Source organism: Pleurodeles waltl, chromosome 4_1, assembly GCF_031143425.1.
Source record: "Pleurodeles waltl isolate 20211129_DDA chromosome 4_1, aPleWal1.hap1.20221129, whole genome shotgun sequence".
Lineage (NCBI taxonomy): Eukaryota > Metazoa > Chordata > Amphibia > Caudata > Salamandridae > Pleurodeles > Pleurodeles waltl.
This window is the reverse complement of record NC_090442.1, coordinates 789,867,938-789,884,455: the sequence shown is the minus strand read 5'-3', so window position 1 is coordinate 789,884,455 and position 16,518 is coordinate 789,867,938. Positions and strand designations below refer to the sequence as shown.

The 16,518-nt window shown below is 44.8% G+C and overlaps 1 protein-coding gene across 1 annotated transcript in view; it reads right to left on the bottom strand.

Moving 5' to 3' along the window:
* The window catches only part of LOC138288586 (natterin-3-like), a 90,104-nt gene extending 73,907 nt beyond the window's left edge, over window positions 1-16,197 (bottom strand). The window contains exon 1 of the mRNA XM_069230087.1: window positions 16,012-16,197. The gene's annotated coding sequence lies outside the window, so the exon portion shown is untranslated. The remainder of the gene's footprint in view (window positions 1-16,011) is intronic.
* Window positions 16,198-16,518: the final 321 nt, after the last annotated feature.

The following is a 16,518-nucleotide window of genomic DNA, read 5'->3' as shown; positions in this document are numbered from 1 at the left end:
CCATCATGACCCTGAGCTCCTCCTCAGAAAACCTGGGGTGTCTTTGCGGTGTCTTTGGGGTGCCATAGGGTGGTGTGGGTGATGTGTGGGGTGGTGTGGGGTTGTGTGTGTTGTGATGTGTGGGGTGATATTTAGGGGTGTATTGTGTGAGGTGCGTGGATGTTGTGTGAGTGATGGTGTTGAGTGCCTGTGGATGCTAGTGTTGTCTCTGGTGGTATCTCTCTCTGTCCTTCTGTCGTAGGGGTTTGTGGGTGATGTGGGTGTGTGTTTTATATTATATTGAGCGTGCAGGAGTGGTGTGTCTATGTGTATCAGGTGTGTGTATTTCGATTTGTCCAATGTGGTAGTGTTTTGTAAGAGTGTGTGTATTTTGAGCGCGGCGATGTGTACCGCCAATGGAATACCACGGTTGAAAGACCGCCGCGTGGATTCATGGGTCGTGATAGTGTGGGCGTATTCCTGTTGGCGTGACGGTGGAGGTTTTGTTATCGCCAGATTATCACTGGCCTTTGGTGTGGCGGACTTGTGTGGTTGTCTAGATTTTGGCGGATTCCGAGCTGTGGGTCATAATAGCTGTGGCGGAATTCCGCAGCTGCGCGAGGTGTGTTGGCGGTCTTCTGCACAGCGGTAAGCGGCTTTTACCGCCAATGTTGTAATGACCCTCATAGTCTTATGTCCCCATTAGTTTTAGTAGCAACCACAATTGGTGCAATCCATTCCGCAGCCTCAACTTTTTCAATGATGCCTTCTGACACCAACCTCTGAAGTTCATCTTTCACTTTGTCTCTCATACTGAAAGGAATGTTCCTAACTTTGCATGCAATGAGTAATGCACCTTTCTTCAACACAATGCGGTGCTTATAACCTTTTACACAACCTATCTTGTTAAAAAAAAACTCTGGAAATTTTCCTTTTGAGTTCCTCACACCAACCATAGACCTTCTGAACCTGCACTTTGGGAACCGCATTAGGGTTTAATACAATATTCAGCAGTTTCTGATGAGGCCACCCTAATATGGTATCTTCCACCATTGGAATATAAACCTTCCCTTCAATCATGTTCCGTTTGAATGCTATTTTAGCCTCAAAATAGCCTTTTAACTCAATAGGTTTCCCACCATAACTGAAAGGAATAACATCTGGTGGATAAAGAGACACTTTGTTTTTAAAATATTTAAAATAGTCGGATTCCGAGACCAGAGTCAACTTTGCTCCAGAATCCATCATCATAGAAACTTTAACTCCATCCACCTCTACAATGTCAATAGGGTACTCACAACAAATATTTGGTATGCAGTTTACATCATTCACAACTTGCAGCACAAAAGATTTCCCATCATCCTCATCTTTTTACGTCATACTCAATCTCATTCACCTTCACAGTTTTCTTTTCCACAGACTTGTAACATCTAGCAAAGTGACCTTTCTTGTCACATTTCTTACACAACATATTAACAGCAGGACAGTCTCTGCTATTAGCTAAATGTGAAGAAGAGTTACATCTATAACATAACAGTTTAGATTTTGTTCCAGAGTGTCCATATTTTGTCGGAGTTTTCATCCCTACAGATTGGATTGTTTTTTAAATGTCTTTGGAATTCCTCAGTATCCTCTATGTAGAGTTCAGAATGTTCAATCTGTTTCGCTACAGTTAAAACCTCTTCTAACGTAGGATCTCCTTTGGACCACAAAGCTTCTCTTATTTAATCGCTTTTGCATTCCAACATAAATTGATCTCTGACACGTTCTTCCAAAGTATCACCAAACTTGTATTGAGAAACCAATTTTCACAGATTTGTCACAAAATCTTCAACCGTTTCTGTCTCATTCTGCTTGCATTTCCCAAAGTAATATCTTTGGAGGATGATTGACACCTTCGGCAAATAATGTCTGTGTAATCTGAGAAGTGTCAATTAAAATCCATTCAAATTGGTGTCACTTTCAGCACCATCCGGAGAATTGATTGCAGGTAAATTCTCCAAGATTTCTTGTGCTTCTGCACCCAGACAGTGTTGAAGTATAGAAGTTTTCCTGTCTGCAGATAAATTGATGCCACAAACACGAATGTACGTAAGGAATACTTTTTTCCATTTACTCCACTGAATGGGAGGTTCTCCAGGTAAGGATAAAAAAAATGGAGGTGGTGAAATGTTTTGCATGTTTCCAAAGATATAACATTTTCCAAGGATATAAGCACTATAAAATTCTCCCTGAAGGTCTAAGTGCAATGACTTAGATCCTTTAGATGAAACAATTGAAGTAAAAATATTAGATATTTGTGTGTTCTTCAATAAGGCATATATGCATAAGAAATACGAAGATCCAAGAAGAAAATAATATAAAGTTGCATACACACTTCCAATGTAAAAGAAACTGAAAGGAAGCGATTAAATAAAAAGGAAGCGCCTTGGCACAATTGTTTCCAGCTGATCCTTCATGTCGCAGCGGTAACTGTACTAGCTACAAAGTTACCCGCTAACTTACTTAAGGATTATAGCAGACTTGCAGTCAAATAAAACAAAAGCGCACAAGGAAAACACTCATTTGAGCAAGTACAGCGGTAGCTGGAAACTCGCTCTGCGATCGCTATATGATGTCCTGTCGTATAGAGCAGAGCAATCACTGAAGCCGTTGTTTGGCAACAATCACCAAGTATGCGTGGAACATGTGAAATGAAAGACGCGTTGGCATGGGAGCCAGACGCTACACGTTCACGCACCGTACCAGCCAGATAAATCCCTAAAACAGGGAAATACAAAAAGAATTCAGGTGCCGGGTCCAAAGAAAAGAAATATCATTAAAGTTTACTTGTACTGAAAATGATGCTTGAAATGAAGACTCTGTTCATTATGAATTCAAACCTTTTGAGTGCTGGAGTTTCACAGGGTGTTCATTTTCCCACATCCGATTCCGCAGCATGGATTGTGGGACCCTTGTTGCCAAAAATGAAGTAAATGAGGCAGATACCGATAGATGCTGCAGCAAAGTCTTCTTTTATATCTTCAAGAAAGGGGAAACATGAAACTCCAGCCACTCCTGCTTCCAGCTACCTCCACAACCGCCTAGAATCCTCTCGACATTCCAGCTAGTACAATTGCTGGAGCAGGGGTAGATGGAAGATACCACAACACATAAGATAGATGGGAGGGGAGGGGAAGGAAATAAGGGTAAAACAACAAAAAGAATAAAAGTAAATACTATTTACAATACCACAGACCCTCACTCAAGTCAGGGTAAGTCACACACAATCCAAATTATCTTGTGCCCACCCTCTGGTAGCTTGGCACTGAGCAGTCAGGCTTAACTAAGAAGGCAATGTATAAAGTATTTGTGCAATAAATAATGCAGTAACACAGTATAGCACCACAAAAATACACCACACAGTGTTTAGAAAAAAATATAATATTTATCTGATAAGATGCAGGTCAAAATGATTAAACTGCAATAAGTAAATGTTGATCTATCACTGTAAAAGTGATACAAAGTGTCTTTAGTCTTTGAAAAACAAATAAATGTATCTTAAAAACAATAAATGTCTCTTGCAAGCACAAAGTACCTGGGTAAGACTTTGCGTTGATTTCCGGTGCGCTGACTTGGTTCCTCTATGGGTTGTGGGGTTTTCTTACACCCTGGGGATGGTGCGTGAATTCCAGGGCTTGCGGAGCGAAGTCACAAGTGCTGCATTGATCCAGTGGGCGTTGCGTGGAAATCTCTCCCACACGGCAGACGCTGTGTCGATTCCTCTCTGGAAATCGGGCTGTGTAGTTCTGGTTCAGCTGTGCGTCAATCCAGTGGGCCATGCGTCGCAGTTCCACATGCTATGCTGGCGCTGTGTCGATCTTCTTGTTGCGAATTTGGGCTGCGTCATTCCGGTTCGGCATGCAGTGAATTTCTCACTACGATACAGGCTGTGCGTTGGTTTTAGCAGCCTGTGTGTCTAATTTTCACGGCACAAGGAGTCCAATTGCAGGAGTGAAGTCTTTTTTGTCCTGAGACTTCAAGGAACAGGAGGCAAGCTCTATCCAAGCCCTTGGAGAGCACTTCTCAGTACAACCAGAGAGCAGCAAGGCAGCAGGGAAACAGCAAGGCAGCAGTCCTTCTCAGAAAAGCAGTCCACTTGAGTCCTTTGGGCAGCCAGGCAGTTCCTCTTGACAGGTCTGGTTCAGGGATTCTTCACCAGCAGGTTTTGTGTTCAGACGTGTCTGTGAGATACAGTGCCTACCCCAAGAAGTGTCTAAAGTCTGTGGTTTTGGGTGCTCTTCTTATACCCATTTTGGCCTTTGAAGTAGGCTTACTTCAAAAGAAAGTCTTACTTGTTTGTGAAATCCTGCCTTCCCCAGGCAAGGCCTCAGACACACACCAGGGGGTTGAAGACTGCATTGTGTGAGGGCAGGCACAGCCCTTTCAGGTGCGAGTGACCACTCCTCCTCTCCCTCCTAGCACAGATGGAAGGCTACACTCCAGCCCCCTTTGTGTCACTGTCTGGAGAGAGGTGCAAACAGCCCAACTGTCAAACTAACCCAGACAGGGAATCCACAAACAGGCAGATGTCTATCTGCTCCCAAAGGGAATCTACGCTTTAATCATGTTTAAAGGCAGCCCCCAGGTTAACCTATGAGCGAGATAGGCCTTGCAACAGTCAAAACAGAATTTGGCAGTATTTCACTGTCAGGACATATAAAACGCATTAGTATATTTCATACCTTAACCATACACTGCACCGTGCCCATGGGGCTACCTATGGCCTACCATAGGGGTGTCTTAAATGTAGGAAAAGGGAAAGGTTATGCCTGGCAAGAGGGTAGACTTGCCAAGTCGAATTTACAGTTTAAAACTGCACACACAGACACTGCAGTGGCAGGTCTGAGACATGATTACAAGGCTACATATGTGGGTTGCACAACCAGTGCTGCAGGCCCACTAGTAGCATTTGATTTACAGGCCCTGGCACTTCTAGTTCACTTTAGTAGGGACTTACTAGTAAATCAAATATTCCAATCATGGATAAACCAATCAACAGTACAATTTACACAGAGAGTATATGCACTTTAGCACTGGTTAGCAGTGGTAAGGTGCTCAGAGACCTAAAGCCAACAAAAACAGGTCAGGAAAAATAGGAGGAAGGAGGCAACACGTTTGGGGATGACCCTGCAAAAAGGGCCAGGTCCAAGAGCCCCTCTCTTAAATACATTTCATTTGTTTAAAGCACTGGTAAAGTCTGGCTTTACTAATCCACTCAGCTTTCACATAAAATACAGATCTGTTCTTTACAACAGGCATATTAACCCTCTTTTCTACTTTGTGGCGAGTCAAAACTGCCACTAGACTAAAGATCTCTCTCTCTAACAGGAACATTAATCACAAGAGTTATCTTGACAACTTTTAATTGCTTCCTGAAAGCTGGATGCAAGAAGAACTATGAAGCAGATGCTTTTAAATCTTAAGTTATTGCAAACACAGCACTCCACCTCCCAGGTCACTGACCCCACCCCCCACAAAGGTCAGCGCCCAGTGCATCTGCAATGGTCGCAACACGTTAAAACTGGCCATGTGGCTGAGTGTCTTCTTTTCAGTGCCAGAACTTCAAGTGTTAGAGCTTTAATGCTGTGCTCATGGGCTTGTGTCTGTTCCCATAGGTATTTTTCTCAGATTTCACATTTCAATGTTCATGTCTGGGTGTTATTTGGATAAATTCTACAGAGAAGGAGTCAATACAGTCAGAAGTACAGACAGTAAAAACATCCTTGGCATTTGTCAGGCTCGGTCTCTGGGAACACAGATGTAAGGGTCACTGAGCTCTCCATGAAGAATACTGAGGGTCCTTGCCAGCCAGTGCACCAAACACCAAGGGTGACTAGTGTAATGGGTAAAAGGGGCGTTGACCAGTTACCCTCGAGGGAAGAGGCAAGAACAGGGAAATAAACACAGAGCAGCTGAAAATTAATCACTGCTCCAAGACAGTGCGGTGAATCTCTTGGGTGAACTCTAGTGAAGTTTGCAGATGCCCTACTGCGCAAGTGGCAGCTGGGTGAGGTTTTCTTCAACCTGCAAGCAGTAGCTACAGCTGTGACATCATCGGAGAGGGAGTGCTCAATTATAAAGCAATTGATTCTGTTGCTTTTGGGGCACTAAAACAGTGGCCCTAGGAGGAGTTACAAAATCCACTTCAATGGCTGTGGGTGGAGTAGGCCAATGAGACAAGGAGAGAGTGGGTGGCAACAATATGTTGGTCATCACAGAGGGGTAGGATGTAGGAAGGGTGCAATGGGCTGCTCTCCTGGCAGCAATACATGGTTAGAAATGAATTTAGTTTCACCTAAAAAAATGTTATAGAGCTGAGCAGGTCAGAGATAGAGTGCTCCTTATCTTGACCGTATAGGCCCAAGGGAGAGAAGTAACCAGCTGCACTAGTGGGCTAAGAGGTAAATGTGCAGTTAAGCTTCTGCCTGCATCTGGGGCATCGTTGACAACCCCCGCCCTCGCTTTCGCTGCTAAAGTGTTGTGGGGTTCTAGAAGGAGTGTATGAGTGAAACGGATGGATGGATAGGATGATGGGAGAAAGGATGGATGGATGGTAGAATGAGTGAAAAGATGGATGGGTGAGTGAGTGGAAGGGTAAATGGATGGCTGAATAGAGTGAAAGTATGGATGAGTGAAAGGATGCATGTAAAGATGGATGAGTAAAAAGTGGGTGGATGACTGAAAGGCAGGGTCAATGGATGTCTGGATGAAATGATGGAATGGATGGGTGACTGACAGAGTGAATTGATGGATGAATGAATAGATAGATAGAGGGATGAGTGAGTGAAAAGATGGATGATTAAGTGAAAAGGTAACTGGATGGATGGATGGATGGATGGGTATAAGGATGGATGACTGAGTGAAAGGGTGGATAGATAGATCAGCCAAAGGGAGGATGATGGATGGATGGAGTGAAAGGAAGGATAGAGGGAGTGAGAGGGTGGATGGATGAGTGAAAGGACGGATGGCTGATTGAATTGATGGATGAATGGATGGATGAAAGGGGGTGGATAAGTGAAAGGATGGATGATTGAGTGGATGGCTTGGTTTGATGGATAGGTGTCCCTGGACCAATGGAGTTTCTCCTTTATGGGCTCCACAGCTACACTAGACCCTCTGTGTTTTGTGGTCCATTCACTCTTTATATAATAAAAATACAATTCAGACATGCTTCGGGTCCAACAACAAACTGAGGTAGCTAGGGACATTGTTTGATTGCTGACACAGGTACATGAAGGTGCCTGTGCCAGCCTTCAGAGATACTGTTTAGGGCTGGTGAAATCCCAGCACTGTGAGCATGTCTGTGTGACAATGTGTGTGGGTTGAAGTGAGGGAGAGTCAGTGAAGGAATGAGTCGGAGTGAGTGATAATGAGTGACAGTAAGGATGAGTGTGTATGTGTGAGAATCAATGTAAGCGTGTGAGGGAGAATGACAGTGAGCGTAACTGAGTGTTGCTATGTGTGAAACTGAGCCACAGTAAGACAGTAATTCAGAATGAATGACAATGAGTGGCACTGAGTGAGACAGTGTGGGACAGAGAAGAATGAGTGAGACTGCATGAATTCATGAGACCAAGTCAGACTGAATCAGAGTGATACAATAAAAGTAGTGCAAGAAAATGTGACAGAACCCTTCAAGGAAAAGCTTTTTGGAATTTGAGCAATGGATTGCGCCCCCACAATATTTAAATGCCACCAGCCGCCAGTGCCAAACACCAGATATGCATCGGAATGTTGACCTCACTGAGACTTCTTGGATCTCTCTCTATATGTGGACGAGCAGTCAAGACCTAGGGCCAGGTGTAGCAAACTTTTGCGAGTGGCAAATGGCCCGAATCACTATTTGCAACCCCGCAAAATCGGAAATGGGATGCAAAAACCCCATTTCCGAATCGCAAATAGCGACGCAAGCCATTACCGACTCGCAAAAGTTGCGACCCCATAGTGCGACCCGCAAATAGGAAGTCGCAATTTGCGAGTCGCAAACCATATGAAAAAGCCACTTGCAAATTGCGACTAGTCGCAAAAAGCCCATTTTGCACACCCAATTTACCACTAAGTCAGAGAAGGTGGTAACCAGAACCAAAGTATAAAAGGAGACCCAGAAGGCACCTGGGTTACTCATGATGGCGGAGATATATGTGATAGTAAGGAGGAGGAGAGTCCACGCCGCACAGCAGAGGAGGAGGAGGAGCCAGAGACAGGAGAGGATATGCAGAACCAGGCAGACACTTTTCCAACAAACAGAGGAGGAGATATATGATAAATACAGACTCAGCAGTGCAGCAATATTAGAATCAATAGATCTACTCAATCCGCAGCTGCAACGCCAGACTGTGCGCGGCAGCGCCATCCCCACACATGTGCAAGTGCTATGCTCACTGCACCTCTTGGCCTCGGGTAGCTATCAGGGGGTCATTGCTGTGGCAAGTGGGGTATCCCAAAGTGCACTCTCACGGTTTTTCAGATGTTTCTTAGATGCCATACTCACACACATGTCCAGATACATATACCTACCCAGGAATGAGGCAGAAATCAACAGCACCAAGTTGGGATTCTACAGGATTGCCAACTTCCCTCATGTAATAGGGTGTGTAGACGGGACACATATACAAATCTGCCCTCCTGCAAATCTGAAATATCTGTTCCGCAACCGTAAGTGTACCCACTCACTGAACATCCAGGTGGTATGTGACGCCCATTATGTCATCACTGACATGGTAGCCAAATTTCCAGGGAGTACACATGACTCCTACATTTTCAGACACAGTGGGATACACCAACGCCTAGAACGTGGGGAGTTTGGAGACGGAAATCTCTTAGGTATTGCTGAATACACCCTGAAGACATACACACAGGTCACTGTAGAAACCATCCATGCCCTGCTAACATTGTCCATTTTTGCCAAACAGGTGACAGTGCATATGCGCTACGACCATGGATACTTACCCCGTACTTAACACCCAGCAATGAGACTGAGAGGCGATACAACAGTGAACATAGGAGGACCCGAAATGTCATAGAGAGGACCTTTGGACTGTTGAAGGCAAGATTCCGATGCCTCCACAGAAGTGGAGGTGCACTCCAGTATGCCCCAATAACAGCATTCAAGATCGTTGGCGCATGCGCTATACTGCACAACATTGCCACCAGACGTGGGCTACATCTCACCCCAGAAGACCCAGATTCGGAGGATGACGAGCAAGAGCTACCACATCGCCATCATGGGATAGAAGCATTGCAAATCAAGGCAGACAGAGACAGGACCACATTGCAAACCAATACTTTGGAAGGTATGTGCTAACTGTCACCACACACACTAATGTCACACACAAAGAGCCCAGTTGTGAAGTGGAATAAACAAGAACTTTTATTAAGTGAACCTAAGTAATTATGAACTGAACTTTTGGGAAGGGGCTGTAAATGTCCACCTGCAATGAGGACACATTCACCTCAGGTGCCTCAATTGTCCGCAAGGCTCAACTCCTCCGCCTGGGACGCCCAGCATGGCTAGTGCTTGGAGTGTCAGCAGATCCCTGACGTGCACTGGCACTCCTCAATACCCTTGTGTCCGTGGCAGATGCACTACTGACGGTGGAGCCCTCCTCACTATCTTGAGGTGTGTCTGCCGTGCCCCTAGCCACCTGTCTTGCCTCCATCATGTCCACAGAATGGCTAATCCGACCCAATCCCCGAGCCACATCACCTGCAAAGTGACCCAAGTCTACCTGCGAACTGACTGTATGGCGTGACAGCCCTGTGGTGTTGACTGCCAGGCGGACCATTGAGGCAGCCATGCGGACAACCGGTGTATGAGTTGCCGCTCACGGTGCCTTGCACTCTCTATCTCTGACACTAGTTCAGTTACAAGTTGACGGATGGAGAGTGCAAGGTCACCGACATGATTGTTCAGGCTTTGGAAGTCTGTGTGCACTTGTGCCAGCCCTGTGGTGAAATTCCGCTCCATACGCTGCATGGCCCCTGATATAACTCTCATCTGCCTTGTTTGCAGGCGCTGACCACTGATGAGGGCTGCCTCGGTGGCGGACATGGAAGAGTCCCCTACATCCTCCTGGGACACTGCAGGAACATGGACTCGGCGTCTGCGATGCGGTGGAGCATCAGGGTCCTGTTGTATGGCACTGTGGCTGGGACCGGGTGCTGGGTCGATCTCCCCAATGTCCATTGGTGCAGCTGGAGGGGACTGTGGTTGGGTGGTGCTGGGCCCTTTAGTGGCTGCTCCTGACTCCTGTGCTGCCTGTTGGCTGCCCTCTGCACCCTGGACGGACTGGCTGGTGGGGATGTCTTGTGGGAGACCTGTGGGACATAGGGAACACACTGTCAGTATCTAACATCTGTTGTATGCTTCCTAATAAACTGTTGCCTATCAGCTGACTACTGAACTACATTGCCCATAATGGACCATTCTGGTGGTTGCTAGTCTGGAATGAAGCTAATTTGGTTGTGCATGCTGCTGTGTACTGGGTGGGTGGGGGTATGGCAGATATGGGTGTACATGCATGTTTCATGGTACTCACTTGTTGATGTTCCTGGCGTTGACGTGTCCAGCTCTCCCATTCCAGCCACTGCCTCTGGCTCAAGGGTCTGTTCCACACATTACTCCATGGGTGTGGGTAGTGGGACGGTGGATGGGCCTCCTCCTGTGCCCCTCATCTCCCGGAGGCGCTCTGCCACCCTCTCCTTGGTCATGGAGCGCAGGTGATACCATCTCTTTTTGAGCTCATCAATACTCCTGTGGCTCACCCCTATGGAGTTGACCTTCTCCTGGATGTCATTCCAAATCCTCTGTTTGTCAGTCTCTGGCACACTCAGGGCAGCCCTTCCAAATAGCTGGTCATGGTGCTGGCAGCATTCATCTGTCAGCACCTCCAGTTCCTTTTCCGAATACTTCAGTTTTCTCTTCCTGCCAGAGTCCCCCATTCTTGCTGCTGTTCCTCAAGGTGGTTGCTCAGCAGTTGGAAAAGGGTATGGTCCTCCCTCCTCCCAGGTGTATTTGTAAACTTCCTGGCTGTGATGTCATCAGCAAGAGCCAGGAAGTGTTTTCCAGACTGTTCTGCTGCACCTGCATGCAATTTGCGGCACAGTCGCAATTTGCGACACCCAGTCGCAATTTGCGACACCCACTCGCAATTTGCATGTTCGTTTTTAGCGAGGTCGCAAAAAGCGACCTCGCAAACAGTGGACTCGCAATACGCGGTGCTACTTCATTTGCGAGTCGCAAAATGAAGTCGCTTTTTCTTGTTGGATACCAGTTTGCGATTCGGAAATATTTCCAAATCGCTATTTTTTAGCTACCTACATCCGGCCCCTAGCTCAGGGATGGTGATGTAGGAGGAATATAGGCACAGTAACTAAATAAAGTTTCCTCAGTTGCCGACGGCTAACTAGAGTTGTGTGATAACACAACCCTTTAAAAATATTTTAATCTACACTAATATAGTGTATAAATGCTAGGATCCAAAATGTTAACTTGCAAGAAGTCTATGTAACACAATATTCAATGATAAAGCAATGCAGTAATGAAAACCAGGGCCCGGCTAAAAAATCTAGACGAGGTTAGAGAAATACTGATGTTGCCAAAGCTTGGAACAGAGTTCTAATGTTTGTGAAGATCAAAACACACCTGAAGCAGACCACTCCTGAAAAATGAAAACATAAAGACAATGCAAAGTAGTATAGAAATGGCAATATGGTGAGGCAGGCTCTGCAAATACAGTTTGTAAACTGTGATTGGCAACAACTGCCTGTAACAAAGGACTACTGCAATCTCCCTTCAAAATGGGTACCTTGTAGCAAGTCCCCCATTATGTTCATGATCGTATAAATACCACAAAGAACATAAAGAAGCAATAGCAATTCAAGTGACGAATACTTGCTACCTGCGAGGTTGGAGGACAGTGTCTCGGAGATCATGGATGTGTTATAGACATTAGTGAAGTACGGAGACCTGGGAATAGGGAAGAACAAAATGGTGCAAGGCCAAGTACACACAGCAGTCACAACAGACCACATCAGTGACCCAGTCTGGCTAGCTATCTGCATGCTAGACCACTGTACATGGATCAAAGTAGAACCAAAAGAAGAAAATCATATGCAGTGAGGATGAGGAGTGTTCTTACTAGACAGAATCTCGCTTAATCTTTGTAGTAGTCAATCTTTCAGCATTGCACCTCAGTCTTTGTAATGGGCTTGAGAGGATTCAGCAGATGTTTGCAAAACTCTACAGTCGTTAAGAACATTACTTCTGCAGCACATTTCCAGTTTTGTGCTAAGGTAGCACAGGCTTAGAGGTTCTGGACAGCATCTGGGATCTCATTAGGCTGGCTAGGGGCCGATCTGTGTAAGCCAGGAGAGAAGTAAGGCCCTTAGGATAAGCCTTTCTGTGTGCTGCTCCACTGTGGACTATGTGTAGTCACATCCAGACAGTCCCTAAAAAAAGACTTGCACTGCATTTATTAAAAAATATATATAAATAAATCTCCATCAAGTCTCTGAACTTCAAGTTACGTGAAGAGTCTGGTAAACAGCTCCCACAAGAGCCCCTTTGCTTCCCTAAAACCACAACCATCTCCCACCAACCACATATTCTACAAAGGCGGTCAATAGAGGTTATCAACCTTTCCATTTTTGGGGCTTATTAATAGTGTTCCTGAGAAGCACTAAGTATGCAATTTGTGGGGTCCCAAGGGCTTATGTGCCCCACAAACACTGCCAAAAATGTTAAGTCTAAGCAAGCAAGTATGGACGTAGGAAAATGGCATGGTTGGCAAGGCCAATAGCTGAAGTGCTGGTCTTCGACCTTTGTCTCCCCAGTGCTTATGTGCTACTAGTGGTTGCCTGCTAAGATGATGCAGTGATGATGGTAGACCTTGAAGTAAACAAACACAGAACTCAAGGTATACACTGAAAGAACAGTAAAATTATCTTAATGGAGCCTAAAGACCTTCAAGGAACTCTAACCCTTTCTTTATTCTCAAAGGTTCTGAATGATGACCAGTGTCAGAAATCCAGTCACAGAGTTAATACTAGGAGAAGCCCAAGTCTCTCACCAGTCTCCAGGTAAAGACATATATCCCAATAATGTCAATACAAAAGTAAACCAGTCACACACCCCATACACCAGAGCCGTCATGGAGAGGCCCATCTTGGTCATTACCAACAGGCACTTCAACACTGGCATTGGCAGTAATTAGAAACACGAGCACAGACACTGTCAAAGTCCAAGGCTGGCTTGGTTGAGGTAGGAGAAGGAAGGCTTAAGACTCTGCATTTCAGCCGTAAAGAAACCTATGCTTCGCTGTTGGTGCAGTGAGTCACACCCAATACAAAATTAGTAGAATGGAGATCCCGGCAGACACTAGGAAACAATTGACCACTCATATAGATGTCCCCCGGGCCTGGTTAGGATGTAGGTTAAGATTGGTCCGCGTAGGAGAAATGGCAATAAAAAACAGACTATTGAGCTCAAAGAGTTGAAAACTCACTCACCCTTCCGTGCAGAAACTTCAACTCCCCAGTTATTGAAAACATGCTACTTTCTTTCCTAGTTTTTTTTCTTCTGGGACGGACCGGTTTTCCTCCAACCCCTTAAAGGTGGTTATATGCTTTAATCACTTTGTAAGAAGTTGATATGATTTATATTACTCCTTTACCGACCTGTCCAATGATAACACATTTGTTGATGGTGTATGTTGAAGGTAACTCATCTGTGCGGGGAAAGTACCTTCAACCACTAATGTACTAATAAAACCGAGTCACTTAAATGTCTTGTGGCCACATACACAAAGCATTTTACTAGTCACAAACGGCCGATTCATAGAATCGGCCAGTTTGCGACTCAAAAAATTTTTGGGGGATGTATAAAGCCCAAGTTGCGATTCAGTAATTGTTACCAGGTTTTAGGTAATAAGAAGGGGCATGTTCAGGGTGTCCCTTCCAAATACAGAATTTGAATGTTATGTATGACTGTTTTGCAACCGTGAATGCGGTCGCAAAACAATCACAGTTAACACCAATTACAAATTGGTGTTAACCCATTCGCAAACGGGAAGGGGTCCCTAAGGTACCCCTTTCCCTTTGTGAATAGTAGTGAATATATTTTTCCAGAGCACCACTGCCTGCTTTGAAAAAATGAAATACATTTTTTTTTTCTTTTTTTTTTAAGTACATCCTGTTTTCCTTTAAGGAAAAAGAACTGCATTTTAAGAAAACTGCTTTATTTGAAAAGCAGTCACAAACATAGTGGTCTGCTGTCCCCAGCAGGCCACCATCCCTGTGAGTGTGGCCATTCCCAATGGGATCGCAACTTTTGACCTACCACATGAATATTTAAGAGGTATGTCATTTACAATCCTATTGGGATTCGCAAACAGTGTACTTACCTCTGTTGTACATTTGGTTTTTGCGACTCGCAACTTGCGATAAACAGACTGATCACAAATTGCGAGTCGGAACACAAAAGGTCATACATCTGGGACACATGTACAAACATCAGGTTATACGACTCGCAAATTTTGAGACTTAGCAACTCGCAAAACCTGATGTACAACAGTGTCGATGACACTGTTTGCAATTTGCAATGCGGTCGCAAATGACCTACCTCATGAATATTCATGAGGTAGGTCGCAATTTGCGACCCCACTGGTAATGGCGGAATTCACAGGGGTGGTGGCTTGCTGGGGTCAGCAGTGGTAGGTCATTTGCAACCCCATTGCGAATCGCAAACAGTGTCATTAACACTGTTGTACATCAGGTTTTGCGACTCGCAAATTGGGAGTTGCTAAGTCTCGCAACTTGCGAGTCGCAAAACCTGATCTTCGTACATGTGCCCCAGATATACGACCTTTTGTTTTGTGACAACGAAAAAGCATTTTGGTATGTACAGACCCATTTTTGATATTCGGTAATCTATTTACCAAATCACAAAAAGGGTTTGCGATTCGTAATTAGGAAGGGGCCCATCTATCCCCCTTTGCGAGTCGCAAAGCCTGGTGTACAACAGTGTCAATGACACTGTTTGCGATTCGCAATGGGGTCGCAAATGACCTACCTCATGAATATTCTTGAGGTAGGTCGCAATGTGCGACCCCATTGGGAATGGCGGCACTCACATTGATGGTGGCCACCATCTCTGTGCCTGCTTTTAAATAAAGCAGTATTATTTTATTTTTTTAATGCAGCCCATATTCCTTGAAGGAAAACGGAATGAATTTCAAAAACAAAAATGAAAAATTTTCTTTTAATTTTTTCAGAGCAAGCAGTGGTCCGTGTGACCACTGCCTGCTCTAAAAAACTGTACTTGCATGCATTCACAAAGGTGACCTTCCCTTTTGCGAATGGGTTAGCACCAATTTGAGACTGGTGCTAACCGTGATTGTTTTGTGACCGCATTCACGGTCATAAAACAATCATACATCAGACTGCGACTCGCAATTAGGAAGGGAACGCCCCTTCCTAATTGCAACTCGCAAACCCTTTTTGCGATTCGGTAAATAGATTGCCAAATTGCAATAATGGGTCTGTACATACCAAAATGCTTTTTTCTCGTCGCAAACAGTACGTACATGTGGCCCTTGGTAGCTTACTCCTGCGCCCTATCCTGTCCACACAGCCATTAGGAAAGGTGGATTTCAGAACTGAAAACAATATGATAATGCAGACGCAGTACCGAAAACATTCATTCGGGGTCAGCTCACCTGCTGTTTCTTGCTTTTATCAACTCTCTTGTTTCATAATTAAGGCGCTTTACAGATAACTCATCCGAGCTACACTGCAATAACAAACTACCAAATGGAGCAAGCATTGGCTATAAACAGAAGGTAATAGTTAGAGTTACCGAATACATTTATATACCAAGCGCTGCAAAATATGAACTTCTTAGGAGCTGTTTAAATGAAGGACGAAAATGTAAGAATTTAGTTCAACAAGAGGTAAAAGAGGTCGGTTCACTCGGAGCTTAAACAACCTTACCTCTCACTATCAATTGAACGCCCTCCACCCGTCAGAAGCGGAAATCTCTCCTGTTACCTCCACGTGCGACGTTTCCTTGTGTCTGCAGGTAAGAAGATTCAACAGCAGGGCCTTGCAGAGCTGCAGTTTCGTCATCCAGATGACTGTAGCTCTGCTGTTACCGCAGTGTAGGCGACCCTTCCTTCCTGCGCATAAAACAAAATACTAGTTTTCCTCTCAACGGTAGTCTGAAAGTGAAACTGACAACTGTGGCAGGTTGAACTTTGCGTCCATCTATATCCCTGCAGCTTACCGCGCCTTGCACGATACAGATAACATTATTTAATTCACAGCAAATGCAAAGAACAGCGAAGCATCGGATGCTTATGCGTTAATACTAGTGTGCTAATTAATTAGCAAAGAGTATGGATGCATTGTGGCGTTTGTGGAATTTTTTATGGTCTGGCTTGACAGTGTTGGAGTGTACGTTTTTAAAGAAATAATACAAAAGCTTCAATATATTGTGTG